This window comes from Pelodiscus sinensis, chromosome 1 (genome assembly GCF_049634645.1).
Source record: "Pelodiscus sinensis isolate JC-2024 chromosome 1, ASM4963464v1, whole genome shotgun sequence".
In the NCBI taxonomy this organism is placed as follows: domain Eukaryota; kingdom Metazoa; phylum Chordata; order Testudines; family Trionychidae; genus Pelodiscus; species Pelodiscus sinensis.
In genome coordinates, this window is record NC_134711.1 from 309,963,101 (window position 1) to 309,987,302 (window position 24,202).

General features: G+C 41.5%; 1 protein-coding gene and 1 long non-coding RNA gene across 3 annotated transcripts in view; one reads left to right on the plus strand and one right to left on the minus strand.

Moving 5' to 3' along the window:
- Positions 1-9,970, plus strand: part of LOC142826562 (uncharacterized) — a 34,003-nt gene extending 24,033 nt beyond the window's left edge. The window contains exons 4-5 of the long non-coding RNA XR_012900770.1: positions 6,534-6,732; positions 8,129-9,970. This is a non-coding gene — a long non-coding RNA (uncharacterized LOC142826562). The remainder of the gene's footprint in view (positions 1-6,533; positions 6,733-8,128) is intronic.
- Positions 1-24,202, minus strand: part of TMEM135 (transmembrane protein 135) — a 357,787-nt gene that overhangs the window by 178,189 nt on the left and 155,396 nt on the right. The gene's annotated exons all lie outside the window — the stretch shown is intronic.

Genomic DNA, 24,202 nt, shown 5'->3' on the forward strand with positions numbered 1-24,202 from the left:
TAATTTTTAAAGGGGGGGCCACTTCACAAATTTCTGAAGTGGTCATGGGTCTCAAGCAGCTTTGGGAGCCAGGATACACCAACCAGCGCCCTCCCCTACATTCACAGCTGTTGGGAGAGGCGTGTCCTGCCTTGCCTCTCAGCCAACCAGCGACAGGCAGAGGCAGCCTGGAGTCTCCTCCCATCCACAGAAGAGCGGTTCACTATGCAGTGGAAGGGCCACATGGCACAGCAGCCTTAGAGCAGCCATGACCCAGGCAGCAGAGCTCAGCTGGCAGCCGGGAGGCATCGCAGGGCTAGGTAAGGGGGCCGGGCAAGCACTGGGGTTCCAGGGGCAGGGCTAGTGCTGAGGGGATCTGGGGGTGGGGGCTCTAAGAGGCAGGGGCTGACACTAGAGGGCAAAGCTAATACTTGGGTGCTCTGGGGCGGAGTTAGTACTGGGGATTTCTAAGGGGTGGGGCAGCTCTAAGAGGCAGCGAGGTGGTACCGGGAGGCTCTGGGGGCAGGGCCAGTAGTGAGGGTGCTACAGGGGCAGGGCTGGCACTGGAGAGCACTGGGGAAGGGGCTTATATTGGGGACTGGCACTGGGAGGAGCCCTGTGGGGTTGGGTGCAGCAGGGCTCTAGAAACAAGAGGCTGGCACTGGGGGGTCTAAGGGGTGGAGGGCTGGCACTGAGGTGTTTGGGATGGGGGCTGGCATTGGGGAGCTCTGAGGGCAGGAGGCTGGCACTGGGAGGGTTGGGTGCAGGGGACTTTGGGGTCAATGGTTGGTGCTGGAGGGTAGTGGAGGGGTGCGTGGCTCTAGGGGCTAGGGCTGGCATTGGAGGGCTTGCAGGAACAGGGCTTTTTATACTACAGACCAGCAAACCCATTCACAAACTTTTGGCGGAGCGATAACATAGTATTTGCATAATGAATATGCAGATATGCAAATCAAATGTTACCAGCCCGCCAAAAGTTTGTGAATGGGTTTCCTGGTCTGCGGTATAAAAAAAGATTGGGAACCACTGATTTAAAGGGCTCGCAACTTCCAGGAGACCACCAGGCAATGTGGTAGCAACTGCTGGGCAGTTGCAAGCCCTTTCAATAAAAGCAACTGAAAGAGCTTGCAGGTCCCGACTCCACTCCTAACACATAGCCATGGCTGATAACACGTTTCCTGGCAGCCACCTCGAAGGCGCAAGCCCTTTAAATAGCAGGAGTTGAAAGTGCTCACGTCTCCCAGAAAATGTGTTAGGTGTGGGGCCAGGAGCTGACACAGGCCAGATGAAAGTGATAGGTGGGCCAGATCCAGGCCATTGACAGCCTCTTGCCTAACCCTGCCCTAAACCCACTAAACTATCTTAATCCATAGGACACCGTTGACACGCCTCTCCCAGCCCCTACACAGTTCAGTGCTCTCATAGCTTTCCATAATTTTGTTAATTCTTTCATTTGTAGGAGGATATAACAAATGATATTAACAGGGTCAATTAACTTATCTCCAAAAGCTCTATGGTTTTGAAACTTTGAATCCTCTCCTGGGACATTCATTTTCACCAGTAAGTATGGCATCCATACAACAGGGGAAAATAATACATTTATTTCCACAGACCCAGAATCCACTGCATCCCATTCTCCACCCACAAAAGGACCCTGGAATCCATGGCATCTAGTAAAAATTAATATAAACTACCTATCTTGTTGTATTGTTCTCTGATTTTGGACTTTTTAAAAGTATCTTTCATACAAAGACTATTTAAATATTACATTTTGTGAACTATTACAACTAATCCAAGCACTCGGCCTTTAAAGTTTTGTAACTGGATGCACTGCGTATGTACCTAAAAAAACACAAGAGAGTTTGAAAGATGTCTATTAGAGCTACATTCTCTGCCAATACTGTAAAAAAATGTCAATCGATATCATCTATTCCATTCATCTGTAATTCTTGTTTAACTCTCCTATTCCTGCTTTCATCAGCAGCAGCAGCATCAACAACCATGAACTCAACTCCCATTGGTGTCAGATGCTTCCCTCACTATTTCCTTCCATCCTTCTCTGTTCAGCACAGCGTGGCTTAGTTTCTGTAGACTATATTCACACCAATCTACTATATCATCTACGCATTCCCTGTGGGGTCTGCCTCTCCTATTCGGACCATCCTTTATGCTGAATACCAGGGTCTTAACTTTCTTCCTGCTTTATACTAGTTTAAATCACTTATCCCCCATTATCAAAAATCACTGCCTAATGAAGAAATCCATCCTATACATTAAATATTATTTTGTATGATTATTTTATAATTTAATTTATTTAATTCAAATTCATAATATATGCCCTCTATTCATAGAAAATAAAGGAAAAGATACACATTTCAAAGTAGTATTTCAATGTATAAAATGCGTTCACATTTTAAATGTATGAAAATGACATTGAAAATTTTGGTGGTTTATGAATCAGGGAGGGAGGGATGCTTGGGACTGGGGCAATCCCGAGGGCAGGGTATGCTCCCAGCCAGCCTCTTCCATCTGATTGATGTGTCTGTCTCTTTTCTGTGTAGTTTTATGAGAAGCAATCCCATTCCAGACATCTCATTTTCTTGGCTCAGCCAAACCATTACATTGCTTTAAGTTATAAGAGGAAGTTGTATACAGAATTTAATGGTCCTAGTTCTTAACGGTTAGGGATTCTTAAACAAACAGACAAACAGACAGATGCACAGATAGACAGTCCCTCAAATATATAGTAGATTATGGATTATGATGGGAGGAGTGCTTCATGTTGATTTGCCATCAAAAAAAGAAACTGCTCAGTGGTACTGATTATCAGCTTTGTTTATTAAGTCAAAAAATTGTAATGAGCAGGGCTCGACAATTAATATAATCTACTCGCCACGGGCGTGTAGATTACAAGCCGGTACAGCCGTGCCATGCAGTCAGCGCATGCGCAGCGCGGTCTGTGCATGCGCCGTGTGCCGAACTGCACGGCTGGCGAGCGAGGCTCGCCGCGGTTTGGCAAGCCCTGGTAATGAGGCACATACAGGCTAAGGCATCAGCATCCATCCAGAAACTACTGCCAGCTGTTTGCACATAGCTAGATAACATAATTACAAACCCCTTGTTTACTTTGGTCTTGGTCATTTTTAGGCACCAAGGAGAGTACTGACTAATAGCTGGGTCTTCGGAGAATATCACCACAGAGAACTTGATTAAACAAAATGCTTAGTAGCACATTACATGCTATAAATGCACCCATAAACTGAAATTTGACAAAGTTGAACAGAAATACATTGAGCATCAAGAAAAAAGCAAAGATGCTGGGATAAGTCCAGCTATACACCAGTGGTGCCACAACTTTTCCTTTCACATCCCCATCTTGTCAGCAATCTATTCATGCCCCGCCCCATCCACCATTACTACAGGGCGAAGACTTCCACCGTAACAGAACTTGGGCTGAAGACGGCACTAGGGACAGAATAGGAGATTGGTGAAGTGCTGGAATTAGAAGCTGAACTGACCTGGGAGGGAAAGTGAATGAAGGCAGAGCTGGACTGGAAGCAGTGCAGGGGGCTTAGTGTAGCTGCAGCTGAGGGCATAGCTAGGGAAGGAGTGAAGCTGAGACTGAGGCCAGAGTTGAGCTGGGAGCAGATCAGGGGGCAGAATGGAGCTGCATTTGGAAGCAGAGCTGGAGAGGGGCAGAACAGGAGGCAGAGTGGTTCTGCGGCAGGGGGCAGAATCAGTTCAGGTGTGGAGAGGAGCTATAGCTGAATTTGGAGCAGATCTTCGAGCACAGCGGGGCTATACCTCCCAATTTTCCTCCAAACCCACAGTACAAGGCCCTATAGAATGCATCCCAAGAATAATACCTGCTTCTTCCATGGTAAGATGGAAGCCTGAAGGTGTCCATTAAGCACAGTTTCAATACATGAGATGGGTGCGAAAGTGTATGAAGCAGTCACTCTTAGCAAGACTGTTACCTAGAAGGTACCGTTGAGAATGAACACGGACTCAAAAGATACCAATGTATATACCATCGAGTATCATAAGAGGAGTGCAAAGTGTTACCAAAAGGTAAAAGAAACAGAAACAAACACTGGATTTTACTATTACAAACTGCTAATAAGCTGGAGTTCATAAATTGCCTACAGAGGCTCTACTGGATTGCAAAGTGGTGGCAAAGACCAATGAAAAGACTAAATACAGAGAAACGTGTTCTGTGAACTGAATTGAAGAACAACAAATGCTTTAGCTGAAAGGCTTCTACAGCACTTATTGAAGATGCACTGTGGGATATGCATGTAATTTATATAACTTCCCCAGAAGTAACCAAGAACCATCTAGTCTCATTAGGTGTTTTTAAATGCCAAGAAGGATTAATTTCAAAGCTACTGCATAAACTTACATTCACTGGCAACCCAGCTGCAAATGACAGACCAGAGCTCTCTAATATCATGATAAAAGCAGCTTTCTGTAATGAAACAGTTCAACATGTTAGTCAATTGAATACTTCGGATCATGACTTCTTATGAAACTTTCACAAGCCAAAGAATTTCCTAGGTTCAGTCAATCTATGGACTAAAGCTGTGCTTAAATGCCAAGAAGAAAATCAGAGTTAAAGTGTCAAAGACCATTTACAGAGCTAACCTCAGATAGGTCACTGTTTGCCCATTTCTTGGTCATGTACAGATTACAGAGATCATGGGCAGCAACAAAAATTCAAAGACCATTCGGAACTGAGTGATGTCATGAATAAGTCTATTTCTGCAAAGCTCCACCTGCGGAAAACGAAATTCAGGGCTTGAGGGTGTATCTCCCACTCGTGCTTCTGGTGGAAACAATGACTCAGATGGTCTTCTGCGATATTTTGTTCACCTGGGAGATATACTGCAGATATGCTGAAGGATGCACCACGTCCATAATTCAATGGCTTCGTTGCAAAGATGGTATGATTTGCCCCCTCTGTGTATATTATCACTACCTTGCATTGAATTAAGGAAAGGAAGTTCTTGCATACTCTTCTTACTGCTCATAACTCAAACACGTTGCTGTGCAGGCTCGACTTCATGGGAGACCATCTTCTGTGCATACTGTGTCCTATCTCTCCAGTGAAGCGTCGGTCATTAAGTGGACAAATGGGGTTGACTGGTAAAAAGGAACCTCCAAGCAGAGATTGCTTTGGTGCAGCCACTATGTGAGGGATTCCTTGACCTTGTTTGTAGGGCTGAACATCCTATGTACTGAGTGCCTGTGAGGGCGGAAGCACGTGTGTAGCCACATTTGCAGAGTCTGCATGTGTAACTTTGCATCAGGAACTATGATTGTCATTGCTGACATGTGGCCTAGTAATTGTAGGAATTGTCTGGTGGATACCGGGGAGCTGTTTATGATTGTTTTTGCTAGGGTAACTAGGGCATGGAATCTTGGCAGAGGTAGCCGGGCCTGTGCTCGTATGCAGTACAGCGTGGCACTTATGAATTCCAATGCTTGAAATGGTGTAAGATTTGACTTTTGCGTGTTTATTTGTAGCCCTATCTTTGTAAAGAGCTTGATTGTGGCCTTGGTGAATTGTTTCGCCTGTTGCTCTGTTGGAGCCACTATCAGGCAATCATCTAAGTAAAGGAAGATCACTATGCCTGATTTTCTTAGATGGGCCATTGCTACTACCAGACTCTTGGAAAAGGCCCTGGGTGCTGCTGACAAACCGAACAGTAAGACTCAGTACTAATAATGCTGATCTTGTAGCATAAACTTGAGGAACTTTCTGTGAGATGGTCTTATTGCTACATGACAGTATGCATCCTGAATGTTGAGGGATGACATCCAGTTTCCTTTTCCTAATGCAGGAATTATCTTTGCCAGCATTACTATGGTGAATCGTAACCCCAAGTTTTTTTTGTTAAGTATTTGTTTGGTCTGCGCAGATCTAGTACGGGTTTCCATCCACCAGACTTTTTTGTCATGAGGAAGTATCTGGAAGTACCCATTTTCCCTGTGATGTTCTCACACAATCTCTATTGCCCTATCTGTAACAGCTTGTTTATCTCTTGTTGCAACAGGGACTTGTAAGATGGGTCCCTGAAGAGGGACAGGGAAGGGGTTTGGGTTGGAGGAAATGTGAGGAATGGAATTGCTAGGCTTTTTGCTAAGATCTCTAGAGCTCTCTTGTCCATTGTCATATTGGACGAAGCATGGTAGAATGGTTGCAGACTGAATTTCTAGTGACTGGATAGTGGAAACGACATTGAACCCTCAACCAACGGTTCAAAACGTTTACCTGCCATTGGAGGATTGGGGCATTGTTTGCTGTTCTTGAGGCTGCCTGTGCTTCTGTTGCCTCAGCTGGCATCTGAGCTCATAGCCTCTCTGAGGTAGGTAAGATGTTGCTGGGCATATACAACAGTTGGCCTTCTTTTTTGGTTGAGGAATGTACATCCCCAGAGTTTTCACAGTTGCCTTTGAGTCTTTCAGGGAATGTAGGGATGCATCTGTGCTAGAGGAAAATAGCTGCTGACCCTCAAATGAAAAATCCTCAACCATGTTCTGTACCTCCCTAGGGAACCCAGAGAGGTGTAGCCAGGGGAAGCAGTGCCTCACTATCAATGTGGCAAGAAATCTGGAAGCCATGTCAGCGGTATCAAGGGATGCCTGGAGCATCATTTTCACTATGAAGATACCCTTGTCTATGCTGAACTTGAATGCAGCCTTGTCCTCACCCTGTAACTTTTCAATACGTGGTGTAATTTTGTCAAAATGGTACGTATTTAGCTAATAACACCTAATTAATAATAGTTTGCAATCGTAATAAGGAGTGATGCTGATGAATATGATTTTCTCCCTAGGAGATCCAACCTTTTTCATTTTTTATCATATGGGGTGGATTTGCACTGGGTTTGCTTACCCCTATTGTTTACAGCATTGACAACCAGCGAATTTGGGGCAGAATGCATAAAAAGGAACTCAACTCCCTTAGTTGGAACGTAATATTTTCTACCTGCCCTTCTCAAAATGGGTGGGATGGAAGCTGGAGTCTGCCACAAAATTTTTTCTGGGTCAAGTATGGCCTCATTAACCGGCAAGCCTACTTTCGCTGAAGGAGAGGCTTTCAATATATCAACTAGTTTCTGTAGAATGTTCAGGACCTCGACCAGTGATATACAGAGGGAGTCAGCCACCCTCTTGTACAAGTCCTTAAAGAACTTAAAGTCATCGCCCATAGTGGGGGAGGGGAGATTATGGATTCATCCAGGGATGATGAAGAAATATCATATGGAGGAAGAATGTCCTCCTATTGGGTTTCATCCATGTCCTCAATGTCTTCCTGCATCACTTCTAATTCTGTGGACGCAGGCAGGTTGGGTGCAGTTGGCTGCGGTCTCACCATCATTGGTGGTGACATCTGGGCCTTCATGATACTCCAGGGATCCAACCCCTGCCAAGATTGTGGGAGTGGTATAGGAGGGAGCCATGGGAAGGGCTGCTATATTTGGGTCTGTACCAGCTATTATTGCTGCTGCAACTGCAAAGTTGGTTTGGGCGTGATGTGGTGAAAAGGGTATGTACTGGTCATCCTCGCTACCACTGGAGAAGCTTGCCAGTGTTGCCAATCTACTCAGTCCCGCTGATGAAGGAGTAGTGTCATGTACCAAAGAGAGGTGTGTCCATTACCGATGTAACTGCTAACTCCTGTTTTGTGGTAAGTGGTCTAGGAGGGAGGAAGGCTAGTACTGCAAGTGCAGAGGCCTGTGATCTGTGCAGCACTGGCTCATCAAGTGCCTTGAACATCGACGGTGCCAAGGAGCACTTGGTACATACTATCAATACCAATTTCACAAGTGTCTACATGGCCAGTTCCGGTCACCCATTAGCCAGAGTCTGCAATGGTGATTTGGGTACCTATTTCATCAGTACCAGAGCCTTCAGTACCGACAGCACAGAGGAGGTCTTCTTCATTTTCTGCACTGAAACTCAGGACAAGAGTCCTTGGAGGACAATGGCCCTTTGGGTTTGTCCATACCAGACTTCCCAGGTACCTGTGCTTCTCCTGAAGCTCTTGCCCTGCGTGAAGAGAGCTTGTGCTGAGGGGATGCTTTCTTTTATAGTATGTCACTGGACGGTGAGGAGAGCTTCCTTTTCTCTGTTTTCTTTGCAGGCTCGTCTCTCGGTGTGCGTCCCTGGTCTGAGACTGACATCAGTGAGGTACAGGGTGGCGATGCGGTCAAAGCTAGTTCAGAGGCAGGTCTCTCCACCTTCTCCATAGTGAGGAACTTCAGCAGGAGTTCCCGCACGCTTTCAACAACCTAGCCGACATTGTCTTACAATGGTGGCAATTTTGGGGAGAGTGATCCTGACTCAGGCCCCGAATGCACAGGGCATGCCCATCTGAAATGGGTATAGACATCCTGCATGTCAGGCACCATTTAAATCCTGGTGAGCCTGGCATGCCTATGCTAATACTATAATAACTAAATAGAAAAAAACCTTCCTTTTTTTTTTTTTAACTAACACTAATGGGGGGAGGGAGAGGACCGCGAATAAATTATTTAAACTCTAAACTCTAATTACTAAATATTAACAAGTAAAACTACTCTAATTAAATTCTAGCATGGAGCACTGCTGCGTTCCAATCAAGCTGGGAGTGGCTGAGAATGAACTGAGGGGGCGGTTGACGGTGCACGCTCGTTGGCATGCTTGCTGCATTGCAGGTGGTCCCACGCGAGCATGCCAGCACCTAGAGGGGAGGAATACTGCTGCTAAAAAGTTCTGAACGTAAGCGCAGGGGTACCTAGACACCTACAGTAGAGCGCTCACAGGGACACTCCTTGAAGAAGAATAAAGCTGTTGCCTTCAACTGTTCAGTATCTCTCTCTCTCTCTTTTTTTATTTTTTTATTTTTTTTGGCAGTTGATAGGAGGAAAGTGACACTAAGATTTCCTTGCTCACCATCAATGCCACAGGGAGTGCTGCTATTAAACTCCAGGTTCTTGCATAAGAAATATATGGTATAGTGCTCTCTCTGGGAGATGCTTCCTCAGACTTATGCAAGATTCTGTTCTTGTGCTGGCTGCTGGAGATCAGAATCATTGCATATGCCTCAGAGATGTGTCCCTGTCACTTGGACCATTAAAAGTCACTGGACTGATAGGGATCCATGGCAGGAAAAACCAAATGATCTTATTGGAAGTCATCTGATTCAGCCTCTGAAGACTCTTTTCTCTGAAGATGTGTAGAGACCATCACTGATGAATTCATAGCTGTACTAGAAGCATTTTTATCATACACGACGTTTACCATTTTACTATTGGACGACCAACACAATGAAACTTGCAGAACTAAATTGGTGGATGTTTTCCAAAAAAGCAGACAAGCACCGAAGAAGATTTTTAAATGTTTTCAGTTCTATTTGTCAAAGTTAACTTCCCCAGGACTACCAAAGATTAATGTCTTGATTTATGTGAGCAATGCACCTCCTTGTATGAAAATATGATAGAAATTGATTCTTAAATATTGTCTTGAATATATAAGCACATAAATGGTCTAGGTCTGTATTGTTTGGTACCACTGTAGTTGTAGGAAAAAGGGCTTTTCAATATTACACAACTTAATCCATTTCTGATAACACCATATTCATAGGACCAGCAGGTGAGAGCCTAAGGTGGGGGTGAAAGAAGTGAGCCCCTGCCATGACGCAGAGGGCAACAACACTGACATGATTATGTAGATTTTTACAAATCAAATGACACCTCTCTTACCTTTCTACCATTAACTTGCCCAGACAAAGTACTATTCGGTAAAAGCATTCTGCTGAAAGATATAATCCCTCTGCTAATGCAGACAAATAATCTACTCTGAAAATTATCTTGTTTCTGGTTGAATGACAGACTTTGAGAGTTCCCAGACCTTGCCCTTCGAGGCCTAACCTATCTCATCTAGCCCTAGCTGATCTATGGCCTTTCTTCAAAAGGATAAAGCAGGCAAAAAATGAAATAATACCCTGAGCAAGAAAAACAAATCAGTTCTTTATAAGCCTTCAGAAAATAAAAGGAGTGTCTTCTTACAGTTTTTAGGGTTAAAGCAAAAATACAGTAAATTCATCCTTTTTTCTTGGTAAAAATTTCTTATGCCAATGAAGGCCAACTTATTATGCAAGATAACCCACTGGCAACTAAGGGTTCTATTCTGTGGCAATTCCACATGTGAATCTACTCTGGAATCAGACCCACTTGACTGAGTTGTTTCAATGGAGAAATAAAAATAATACAAAACCACTTTTAAGGGGAAATCTTGTGTCAGAGTTCAGACCCTAAACAATCACAAATTACAAAGAGATTCTGTTTTCATCCTTGTCTTTGTGGAATGTGCAGACATATCACAAAATCACTACATGGCAGCATCACATTCAAAACTGGCTTGCTCTGAAAATACTGTACAGAGGAATATGACACACTACTATTTACTTGAAAACAAAATTGAAGAGTGATACCAAAGTTCCTCGTCATTTTTTAACTACATTTTTCAGAAGGCTGGACAACTGAAAAATAAAGGTTCAAAAATGTGTTTCTCTCTCCCCAACAGAAGCTGGTCCAATGAAAATTAAAAGCTTGTGTGGAACCCTCAGTTCCTTCTCGGCCTCAACCGTCCCCTCAGTTCCTTCTCAGCCTCACCCATCTTGTCTCTTTAATATCTGTTTTGAGCTGTTGACTCAGTTTCTCCTTTTCTTCTATTTTCCTTTTATTTTTAACTACATTCTACACTCAGACACATTTCACTAAAATCTTGCGCCGCTATCTGTGGCTACAGTTTGGGTATTTGTACATGTCAGGATATCATTTACTTTAGAGCATGTGTTTCTATATATTCAAGCAACAGTCATTTAATACATTGTTTTAATGAGTTTTCAAATTACAATTTCTTCTTACAAATTATTTCAATGTAACAAAGTCAATTCACAAACTTATACCTCAATTCTATATTTCTTGCACACCAAAAATTTTCTTTGAAATTGGCAAAAACTATAATAGGAAATGAACAGGTTTTCTGGTTTCCATTAGATTATGCTATATGTTTACTGTTGTTTGATGTTCTGTCTGTATTTGTCATATATAGTTTTGGCTATGCTAAAGAATAATACATTCTGGAACATACTAGCAAAGTGCCAAAAAATTTCAAGGCAATGAAGAGAAGTTTTAAAAAATTAAGTTAAAAGTATTTTCTCGGCTGACTATCTCCCAAGAATGTGTTTAGTAGAGCACGAAGCAAATACATCTGAGTTTAACTCAATTTCATTTTACCTATGTATTTCATCTTTACAGATCAAGGTCTAGATATTAGCATACTGGTCAAATGATACACAATTTGGCGTGAGCTAAGTATTTTATAGCAACCAGGACATTTTTGAACACTTATGAAATAAGTAACTTCAGCCAAAACGTGTTAACAAAACTGGCAGAGAAGTTCTTAGCATTCAACTTAGGCTTCAAAATCAATTCACTCTCCTCCTTCCTGGCTAAAACTGACCACTCAACGATCTAAAAGAGATGATCCAAGAGAAATTGAGACCAAAGGTCTAGTATTAGTGACAACTTTCTAGTATTTGGCAACCAGACTGAGTGCCTCTTTTGAGCTTAGAACAATCATTTAGCTGAGCTTAGGAATCACTCTTAATGACAGAGGCATCAGAAGACACACATACTGAGCAGTAAAGATAGCTTTGGACAATTAAAGTTGTGCCAGTCCCATGCCCCAGAAAAGTACACTTACATTCTTTTGATAGGAAATTAAATAATTTTAGCACTTTATTCCTGGAAAGCTATTATGATCTGCCTCTCCCACACAAGCTTTTAATTTTCAGAAGCACACTACTTGACAGGATTTCTTATTCTGATCTCCCTGATAAAGTTAATAAGGTATGCAGAGCTTAAGCAAGCTACCTTTGCACTGCTAATCATCCTGATTTAGCAAAGAAATCTTCCAGCTACAAATAATATTTAGAATTACCTCTGACATACAACAAACTTAAAGCTTAAGGATAAACAGCAAGAGTAGTTTTATTTTTGTTTTTGCATTTCCCCTTTACTGTTCCTTTAGGATGATGTATGAAGGACAGCCTCAATGTTTTTATTGTTTCCTGTCCTCCCTACCCCCTCCCATCCAAAGGCTTCTCTAAAAGCATTCCTTTGGGGAACTCTCCATCTGCATGTGTGCAAGCATGCTCCCAAGCTGCTATCAGAATTGACAGCGGTTTTAGAACACTAGCCTGGGTTGCTTATACTGAAATGAAATCCTTTAAGAGCAAAATAAAAATGAAGGCACAGTTCATTCCCTCTAGATCCATAGATGGGCATGACATTCCGTATAAGAAATGGGGACTCCAATGTGACTGTAGGCAGCTATCTTTCTTTGTATTTCTGCACAGAAACTCCTTTTCTTAAGAGGGGAAAAAAGAAGGGATTATACGTACTCTGAAATGTACAGATTTAACATTTAATGTATAAGATTTATGTAAATACAAGAAAACATCTTCCTTGTAAATTAACATGACAGCAACAAAGCATTCAGACATAAAGGACAGAAACCAGAGATGTCAGAGCAATTCGTGAGAGCAGAACTTTTGAACCCCTGATAATAATGACATCTTTGTGATATGAAAGCTAAGGGGTTAGAGTATCAGATGTCTGGTATCACGTCGCCATTTGCTCTATAATGTGCCTGTAAGTGATTAGGCCTGGCATGCCCTTGAGCTGAAATCATAGGAAACAGAATGTGCCCAAAACAACATTAATTAAATCAGAATCAGCTTTAGAAGACTCACATTGATTTTTCAATCTAAAGCGGTGCAGTTTATGAAGCCTTCTGGCACTTACTCATGGACTACTGACATCACATTTCAAGCCTAACTAAATATGAACAGAAGAATCATTATGTTAAAAAAAGTTACATAAAATGGTACACTAATTCTATAGCACTGACAATAAATTCCTCTGCAGAGGAACATTTAAGACATTGTCCTTTGTATGGTACACAAACTAAAAATACTGTGCTTTATTAGTTACTTGTAGGTAATGATTTCTCTTATACAGGTCTCAAGGCAGGCAGTTAAACTGGAATGAAGACTACTAAAAGCTATTCATGTAAACACAAGGGAATACTATGCATTTAATTGCATTATATAGTTTAACTGATCTAAGGTTCTGTGTCCCACTCTGCTGAGCAACAGAGAGGAAGGGGGAAGTGGGAAAAAGAAGAAAGAACCTTGAATGTGCAAAGCTACTCCAGCATTGCTTTATCTCCCTTTAACACCATGTAATTGGGTTCTGAGGTGAGATTGAGAAAAGGAATATGCACAACATCCTCTCCAGTCAGAAAACTTTACCCTAAGACTATTCAAATTAGCAGTATATTATATTTACCATTAAAACTCTTCTGAGTCTCATAATCTTGACTCTAACCCCAACAGTATGGAATTTCTCAGTATTAATAAGCAGATGAGAAAATTGTGCAGAGAAAAATGTATTAGACTGCAGGGAACTTTGGGGGGGAAGTAAGAACCTATCTGAAGGAACTGACTCCACCCAGACTGCTAGCATAGAAAATTCATAAGGCTTGGAGAAGTTAAATTATGTAGGGGGCAGATGAAATACTGAAAATGCCTATGGAGCTTTCAAATAGAGAAGACATCTGCTAGGGATGTCAGCAAAACTAAGGTATTTCTGCATCCAGTACAGGACAAGGATGGCATTTACAGATGTAATGGACAAGGACAGGCTGAAATCACAAAGGTACATTTTCGAAAAGTAACAAGATGTCAGAAATGGAAATTAATAAAATAGAAACCATGGCTGAATTATGTGTGGAATATACACACAAATATAAGATGTTTTGAAGCAAAAACACGTGAACTAGCCTATTTGACCAAACTTAAGATAATAGGCATTACAGAATAGGATGGCATGGCAAAAATAAATGACACTACAATAGATGGATAGACTATGATGAATGGCTAGATTACATTATAGACATGTGAGAATAGCTTTATATGAAAGAGATGTCACTTTAATTGATTAGTTAATGTATTTTCAGTAGAGAAACCACACATTAAAATCAGTATTGATACAAATCCCAGTCATAAGCATATACAAATGGAGAAGGAAGATATACTACTGGCCTCCTAATCAGGAAATGGATACTGAGTACATTACAACACCACAATCAAAGATGCAGATAAGTAATAATGGGTGACTTCCAACTATTCACTAGTCAAATGTCAAAATGGGACAAGATGCAAAGAAATTTCTCAACAGCTTTAACTATTGTATTGTGGAACAACTAGCTCTAGAACACACCAAGATAGAGACATTATTCTTGACTTAAGGTGTGTCAAGACTATACCTCTCTGTCGACAGAGAGATGTAGATTAGGCACGTCGAAATTGCTAATGAAGCCGGGATTTAAATATCCACCTCATTAGCATAAACATGGCCGCTGCTTTTTTTAGAAACTGAGGGTTTTTTGGAAAAACGGCAGTCTATACACAGATCTGTCGAAAATAAACCCTTTTTTGACAGATCCTGTACTCCTCAAAAAATGAGATTTACAGGATCTGTCAAAAAAGGGTTTATTTTCAACAGATCTGCATCTAGGGTGACATTTTTTTTCTAAAAAACTGTTTCAAAAAAAGCAGTGGCCATGTTTATGCTAATGAGGCAAGGGATATTTAAATCCCGGCTTCATTAACAATTTCAACGTGCTTGATTTGCATCCCTTTGTCGACAGAGGGATGCAGTCTAGATGTAGCCCCAGTCTCACTACACATAACCCATAAAAGTTGATTCAAGGGGTAACTGTAAGTGAGACATGAACTAACAGTAACAAAAATAACATTAAATTCAATGCCAGAGAAGGGGTCATTGTACCTACAATTGCATTGTTGAACCTAGCTTTTGGAACAAGAATTATAAAAATGGAGGCAGGGGAAGCTAGTCTAATATACCCTAAAGGCAAAAGTATGTCAACAAAAATCCTCCATTTTATTTACATATACCACAGCAGAATCACAGAAGAAATGCATATCCCTAAATAAATAGGAAACAGGGAAAAAAGAAAAAACAGTACAGTTAACAGGCAAAGTACATAAGCCAACTAAAAGCCACCCTTGGAGAAGCCAAATGAAAAGCACATAAAAATATTTCAGGTAAAACATAAAATGGAAGCTAGCAGTGCTAAGAGGGAAACTGAAATGCAAAAAGGCAGGCATCAAAACCATTTTAAGGCATAGAAAGCAAGAAATCCAAGAGAATCTGTGATCCACTAGAATACTGGGGTTAAATAAGCAATTTTTAAAAAGGAAAAACTATTGCACAGAAAAAAAATTTTTTTTCAGCAAACTTCATTAAGGGTGTTGGAAAAATACCTACTCCAGATCTTCTCTGTACTAAGGATGAAGTACTGTCAAAAAATTGAGTTGACAAGTGGAAGTGCTGGAAAAAATAAATTAAAGAGCAACAAGTCACCAAGACCAGATGATATACAGTCCAGAGCTCAAGGGGAGCTTACAAATGCAGAAGCTGAGTTACTAGGAAAAATATACAATGTGTTATTAGAAACAGAGACAATTGTAGAGGGTTGCAGGTTAGCAAATGTTCTGGCAATCTTTAAAAAAGTGCTGAGCTGATTCTTGGAATCAGTATCAGGTAGTATGCAGGTACAACTGTCCACCTGTACACTATCAGTTATGGGATTGGAGCCAAGGACTAGAAACCAATTTAGAGACATATGTATTTGTTATGGAAAATAAAGTTTTAGTGATTTATAATTGTCCAACATTTACCTGCTGCTATTGTACCACAACTGAGACAAATATACTTCTTCAGCTCTTTACAACAGACTGTGTTATTGAAATATCCATCATACATGACACCCTTCTATCAAACTGAATGCTATCTTAATCACATGGAATCAATAGCAAATATGGTTTTGATTTTTTCTTAGTAAACACTCCACTGAACAACCAGGGCTGAACAAATATACAAGACCTATCCATGTGGAAATAATTGCTTTCCTGGCTCTCCTGCTCTCCCAATTAGAATCAAAACAAATGGAAGTTATCGTAAGAACCCTTCCAATTTTTTGAAAAACAGAGCCCAGGTGTTCTATGGCTATCCCAAGATTATTTGTTTTGTTCCAGTACAAAATTATGACACATTTATTTCTGTATTCAAATTAAAAGCAGAGTCAGTATTACAAAGGAAATGGGGGCTATGTGGAAGATTGTCATCTGTGGATGAAAGGCCAAGTATGGAGCAGTTATAGACAAGGCCACCAGTACTTCAGTGATGTGCTCTGATATTACATTCCTGTTCTTTGACCAAAAATTGTGCTGATATGAATGAGAGGAGTATCTCCTTGATAAACAGAGGAAAAATTGTCTAAAAAGGGGCATAATCTAAAATCGGATACATAAAGAGAAAAACGTTTTGCTTAGTACCAATTTCAACTATCTGGAAGACTCGTAAAGATTAAGACATATTTCAAGCTAACACATTTATCTGGTGTTGCTCAGGTCAAGGGGCTCAAGGTGTGAAGTCAGGGTTGGGAGGTGAGGTTGGTCTTGGGGCAGGGGACTCTGTATGTATGTGGAGAGGCTGGGGGAGGCCAACTCCCCCTTCTGAGATTCATGCCAGGACTGGATGTCCCTGTATGAATTGGTTGGGGGGAGTTTCGAGGCGGGGGCAGTCTCAGACAGGAGTCCCTTCCCACCTGCCTGGTGATTCTGACTCTTTGCTGTATGGTTTTATGAGAAGCAATCCCATTCCAGACACATCCCATTTTCCTAACACAACCAAATCTTTACCTTGCTTTAAGTTATGACAAGAGGAAACTGTATGCCAAATTTGGTGGTCCAGGCTCTTTCTGTTTAGGAGATCAAATATATAGTAGATTCTAAAATAGATCTCATCATTCAAACAAGCTGCTGAAAACTTGCTCCTTTTATTCTATATCTCCCTAGGCAAATGACTTTGACAAATGTCAAAGAAGTTTCCAAGTGAATTTTCCTTTTTAAAGTTAAGTCGTCAAATTTTCTCCCTCATCAACTTAATTTCTCAAAACTCCTCAGAGTTCCTCTAGAAATTCCCCTGTGCTCTCTCAGAGTCCCATGTCATAGGCACCATCATTCCAACCAATTACAACTCAAGATCAAAGTCTATTAAAGCTAACTCTCACTGTAGAAGTCCGACAGAACAACATGAAACACTCCCTTCTTGTAATGCTAATGATGACCATTCCATACACAGCCTTCAGCTTCCAGGTCCAAGGAGCAAGAGACAGACTGGGAAACAAAAATAAATCACTGCTTCCTTCCACAGGAGGGCAAAGTAATTAATTAACTAAACTGGCCTTAACCTCACCTTTTCTTACTTTTCTTCTTAATTCCCTAAAAGCAATGAGCAGTGATCTGCACAAAACGCATTTGAATGGGAGGTGGATCTTGTAATCCAACCCTTCTCTACTGTTACAGAATTTATTTAGGGATAATCATCCCTTTTAGGGATGCTCTGCTGTGCTGTGGTGGCAAGGTACAATGTGCTTATTATTACTATGCCCCCCGGAAGATAAATCACACTTTTCCCACTCCACCAAACCCATCAATAACATAGCCCTGCTATATCTGTATACTAACTTTAGCAACTTTCTTCCATTGAGGAAATGTGTGCTAATTGTCTTCCTACACTGATTCAGTCTAATCAACCATGCTTCCCAAAAGGATATCAGCAATCTTCCTACTACTCAGTAAGAGAAAAAGAGAGATGATGTTCAGTAATGAGCAAAAGTGAGTAAAAGTCAGAGTGTAACACTGGGGTGAAATCTATGGAGTCCAACTTATGAACACTTCCAGTTACGACCAAGTATTTGGTACGTAACTCGTTCGTAAGTCTGGGACCGGCTGTATTGTTGTTCCCATTTGGAGCAGAAAGAGGTTAAAGAATACTAGCAGGCTATGCCCTGTGCTTGCTTTGCTCATCAACCTCCCTCCCTCTGGCTGCTTTTGTGGCCACAGAACGTGAGAGCAGGATGACATCATTCTGCTGCCCAGCAGGAAAACCTTTTTTATATATGGAGGGAGATGACCAAAGTTGTACAATATCCGTGGTAGACCTGGGAAGTGAACCAGTGTCTTCTGAGAGTTAGCCTTAACCAAAAGACTCTTTTTTTCGTTAAAGATAAGTTTGTATAAAAAAGGTAGAAGTAAGGAATAAACACTGGGGTGAAATCTATAGCAGTGGGGGACTGTGCCACTTTGCCCTGCAACCTTGGGTTACAATGCCTTGCGGAAGTAGCTCCTATCAAGGCACTACTTACAGCATGGCATCCACACCCTTCATGTGTAACTGTAACCTGCTAGTCAGAGTGTAACACATTTAATGGGAGGTTTGGTCGTAAGTACAAACGGTCGTAAATTGGCCATTCGTAACTCGGGGACCAGCTGTACTTATTTTCTCCCAGCTTGTATCTGTCTTGCCTATTTCGACTGTAAGTTCTTTGGAACTGGAAGCATCTCTTACAGTGGGGGAGGTCTAGGTTGGATATTAGGAAGAACTATTTCACTAGGAGGGTGGTGAAGAATTGGAATGGGTTACCCCAGGGAGGTGGTGGAATCTCCATCTCTAGAGATTTTTAAGTTTCAGCTTGACAAAGCCCTGGCTGGGCTGATTTAGTTGGGACTGGTCCTGCTTTGGATAGGGGGCTAAACTGAATGACCTCCTGAAGTCTCTTCCAGCCCTATGATTCTATGTTTGTAACACACTAAGCATGACTGGGCCCCAGACTTGGCATATATGGTAATAATATAATTGTATTGAAAAAATCTGTGAGAAAAGCTGGCTCAGTTCTTTGCAAAGAAAATGCAGGCTCTCACTCTAGAAGCCTTTAAGCATGTGATTAGCTTTATGCCCTCACTGTACCAATGTACCTACACAGGTATATTGTTACTGCAAACTTCTCCATTAAATGTCTTATATCAGTTACTTCGGGGGCAGTCGAGAGTTAGTCTGTACAGGATAAACTTAAAAAACAACAAATGGTTTGGTAGCACTTTATAGCTAACAAAACATGGAGATGGTATCATGAGCTTTCAAGGGCACAGCCCATTTCTTCAGATGACCGGAAGTTATCCGGAAGGCAACTATCACAGAGTATAATTTAATAACAATAAAATAATTACTGTCCTTACATTTGTATATGTAATTATTATTTTAGAAATATAAATTTATCAAAAGTATAACAATAACTGTATATTTGTCTGATTGATACAAATAAATTAAATCAATTAAATGTACAGTATATTACATTTAGTTTGATTTATCCACAAACAAAATCTTCTGAAATACTCTTGTTGAAATAGAGACACGGTGGGTGAGGTAGTACCTTTTATTTATTATTATGTAATCAATTTGGTAAAATACTTATTTACAGTGTAAAAGTTACTTTCCTGAACTCAAAGCTATTTACTTTGTTATGGTCTACATACTACAATGGAACCAATCTTCAATGAACAGATAAAAAGGGTGACATTTCCAAAAGAATTAAGGGAGTTAAGCATCCAGCTCCAGTTGATTTTCAGTTGCAACATAAATCCTTTGGGTACTTTTGAAAACTCCATCCAAAATATCTTATGTATGGATTTATAAAAAAAGACTTATGAATAAAAATGGCTAAAATCTATATGTATCATACAGAAAGAAATAAACAACTAGTGAAGTCTGAAACAAAGAACATTTTATTGGACTCTTGAAATCCTGGAGAGACATTCAAAACCAATATTTTTAAACAGAGGCTAATGTTTCAATGTCTTATCTTTTATAATTCAATATAATTGAATTTGACTTTAAATTTAAAAGTTCTACTTGGGTTTGTCATAGGAAAATATTTGCAGTTTAATTGCCATGGCTACATAATAAATTTGCTTGCATAACAAAATAACAAACATGTGCTTCTAATTCAGTGATGGGCAACTTAGGCTAGTAAATGGGCCGAATGAGTGACACTCCATCTCAGCAGACCATAAGATTATATTAACCAAGAGGGTATCCCGGGATAGGGTAATTTTGCTAACTGTGCTTGTGTACCTAGAATTTGCAGCAGAAGAGTTCATTCAAACCACAAACTTTAAGACACACCTAGAAGTCTATTAAAGTGGTTGTTAAAGGTTCTTCTTACCCATGCCAATTCACAAAGCATCAGTCCAAACCCCTGTGACTGACCGGGCCGGGTCTGGGCACAGCTGAGGGCGTCCGAGTAGGGTGAACTGCTCAAATCCGGGCTCTCTCTAGCCCCCAGCCTGGAAGCCTTCCCAAATAGGCCACACACCAGTCCCACAGAGCGCTTCAGCTGCCTGCCTGAAGCCTCATGAGCAAAACCCCTCCGACACGCCAGCAATATTTGTGCCCAGATGGCCCTGGGCCTCATATACAGGTGAGGGGTCTTAGAACCCAATCTCACCTACCCCAAACAAGTTCTGTCTGGTCCCAAGAAACCAGCCACAGATCCCAAGTCAATTTACCCTCCGGATCTTACCCACAAATCACGCTGAGCCAATCCTTTAGCATCTAACATCTAAAGGTTTATTGCTACCAGCAAGAAAAGCATGAGAATAAGGTTGCTAAAGAATCATACATTACATGCATCGAATCTCCCAGTTCTCGATGCAGGCTCTAGCAGAGATATTATAGCTGCTGGCTTAAAAGTCCTTGTTGCACATCCTATAGCAGGATGGGTCTACATTTCTTCCCGGCTCGTGAGTCCCTGCGAGGCCGCATCTGGGGTCAGAAGCAGATCTGAAGACCAAGATGGAGTCGTCCACATGGCATATTTATTCTTCCTTCCTGGTCTCTCCTCGGCTGCAGCAGGTCACCTGGCCAGTGGCCTATCCCTGTGTTCCCTGCTGGTAGCCCTTAGGTGTTGGTCACCATTCCCGAGGTGTGTCCTTGGCCCATTGAGTGCTATTGTCCCACGGGGCCTCGCTAATTAGCATGTCCATAGGCCGGCCCTGCCCAATGTTCAACCACATTCAGAGAGACTTCCAGTCTCCATACAGATTACAGATTCCTAACTACACACACAGACATTATACAGATATATGAAGAGCAGATACAGAATCAGAAGAAAGTAAGCTTTTGTTTGACCCCTCACATGGCCCCCTCTGTACCACTTTTGGGGCAAACAACCCCCCATGGGTGCAGCAGTGACCCGGCTGCTCCCCTCACAATCCAATAACGTGACAACCCCCCCACGCACAGATGGTGCCTCCATGGGAACAAGGGAAAGCCCAGAGCATGTACCCTTAAGCTAATGGGGAAAGCTTGTGACTTAGAAACTGATCAGGTCCCAGTAGAAGGCAAGAACTGCTACTCTGACAGGAAAGAGTACAAACTTTAATTGTTAAAACCTAAACATACTAGAGATAGGAGTTTCCTCTTGGGTGTCTATTAAAAATTCTGAGATGAACCTAACGAGAGGAAAAACAAACAAAAATATCCTACTCTTTTCATACTTTATTTTATGTATTTTTAAACTAATTTGTACTGCACCTATGGCAGCTACGCACATAAATTATAGAGAACACCACAAATCCAGTTAGGATGGTGAATTGCAATGCCCCAATTCCCCAATAGATTGCTCTGAACATACCCTTAATAGACATGAATGGTTATTTTTCAGTACTCCAAACAGCTGCCTGAAGAGCAGTTTTTACTTCAATCCTGAACACATTTTGCTACCCTAGCACTTGTAGCAAACTAACGTCAATCATCCTGATTTGGACAGATCATGAGGCTATCAAATCTTTCATAACAGCATTGCTATCTTTCATAAGAGTTCAGACAGATAGCAGGTAGGGATGTAAAAATGCATTTATTCAGGTAAATATGTAACCACTGAAAATTTCAGTGGTTACACATTTACACACAGGTGGGACGCAGATCCCTAAGATCTACTGTATGAGGGAAGCCGGCTTTTAAGTCACCCCTTTCCCCCCACACTACTGCTGCCTCTGAGTCTGTGGAAAATGTGTTAATTATATTCTTGGCTATTACCACCTCTCATTATTGCTATTCGTTTTTTAAATTAAGTCACAAGGCCAATGCTACTATTGAAATAAATCTTCACAAGTCTTCATATGCTGTCAACAAATAAAATAGTACTTAACACTACAGTATCTACTACATTTGGCTGAATGATGCTTAGCAGTGTTACTTCCAATGTTCATGCCAAAACCTCAATAGTAACTTTGTGACCCATATATAAACAGCAAGATGATACAGAATCTCAACACAAATTTACAATTTCTTCAAGGGTAATAAAGGAAAGGCTTAGAAGTTCTGTATACATACACAGAAGATGGCTCAGAATATGAATTCCGTGACACACAAAGGCTAAAAGCAGGAAATAAGAGAGGTTTCCCCCAAACATTCCTCATTATAAATTTCAAATCTTTCTGGTCTTGGAAACCGGCCAGACTTGAACCAATTAATGATTTCTCCCTTGTTTGATCCAATTTTTTTTCCAATTTTTTCATTGCAATGCAACATGAGGATTTGTAATTAAATTCAAGGTGAACCATAGTTTTTCCTGTTGAAGTTTTCCTATAAGTGAAACATTCCTGCTTCCACCTACATCTCTAATACTGCTAAGAAAATGTATCTACATTTTTTCCCCATTTGGAGAGTTTCCCTCTCAGTTTGTCCTTTCCAAGAATGTCCTTTTTGGATTTCTTATTAACAATTTAGCATGTCTCATACTGATCATAGTCAGCTAGATCTTGAGTTCAAGCTTTAATTTCTTCTTTTTTGGCTCACCATGTGTACTTTTTATTTGACCACCATGCAAGCATCCAGCTTTTTCTTGGAAGAAACAACTGTTTTTAAAGGAGTCCAGATAGATTTGTTTCTTTTGAGAAATACATTCTATTTTACTGATGTCACTTCTGATCTTAAGGCCCAACCAGCTGTAATTATACAAAAGGAACTTGTATCAAATGATCTTGTTTGATTCACCGAAATTAAAAGTGTTCAGCCCCTAAAATAAGAATATATTCAAGCAAAAAAAACAACCGCTTATAGACTCATAGACTTTAAGGTCAGAAGGGACCATTATGATCATCTAGTCTGACCCCCTGCACAGTGCAGGCCACAGAATCTCACCCACCCCTCCTAGAATAATCCTCTCACCTATATCTCAGATATTGAAGCCTTCAAATACTTTGAAGACCCCAAGATGCAGAGAATCCTCCAGCTGTGATCTGTACCCCATGCTTATACACTCTCCTTTCCTGCTTTCCCAGCATCCCTTCAACTGAATGATGGCTGACCTACCCTACACAGGTCAATGTAAAGCAATTTATGACGATCTAATTATGTCATTATCTACACTACAACCTTGCTCCCACCAATAAAATCAACCTACTACACTGACATACTAACTCCACCTTCATAAGAGGCACAGAAGTTATTTTGGTGTAGTTGGTGTAAACACTATTTCACTCATACCAGCTTTTCGACTATCTTGTCAACTTTCTAGCAGGAGCTGTGAAATTGACAAGAAAGCCAGGCAGCTAGCATCCTCCTGCTCCACTAGAGAGCTGGGCAGCTGGAGCCCACTCCTGTCTGAGAGATGGGTGAGAATGGACCTTACTCCCAGCTGGGAGCTGGTCAAGAAACCCAGGTGACTGCACCTATTTCCTAGTAGAGAACTAGGCTGAAAGAGGTGGTTGGTCCCTGCTCCCAGCTGGGAATGTTGGATGTCTTGTCAGTTTCACTTCTGGGAGCATGACATTGGCTGGGATGCCCAGTTCCTGATGGGAAGTGGGCAGTGGGCACAGGGAGAATCTGAGAAGCTGGACCCTGCTCTCCAGAGGTGAGAAGCAGGAAATCAAGACACTCCAAGGGGCCTCCCCCACTTCCAGTGAGGAAAAGGGAGACAATAAGCCCCACGTGGCTTCCTTCATCCACTCTCAATGGAGAACAAGGACGGGAGGTGGGGGGCAGGCTGCTGGGAGCCTGTGGGGCAGCTGTGCTTATAGCAGGGAGCTGCCAACACAGCTGAGAATACAGTGCCTCAAACTGCCTCTATTAGATCAATAGAAGCACTCCTGATGAGGATACACACCACCTATCAAAGGAGGGTGACGTGGACATGCACAACTGCATTTACTGCAGTAGCTGTACATCGACCT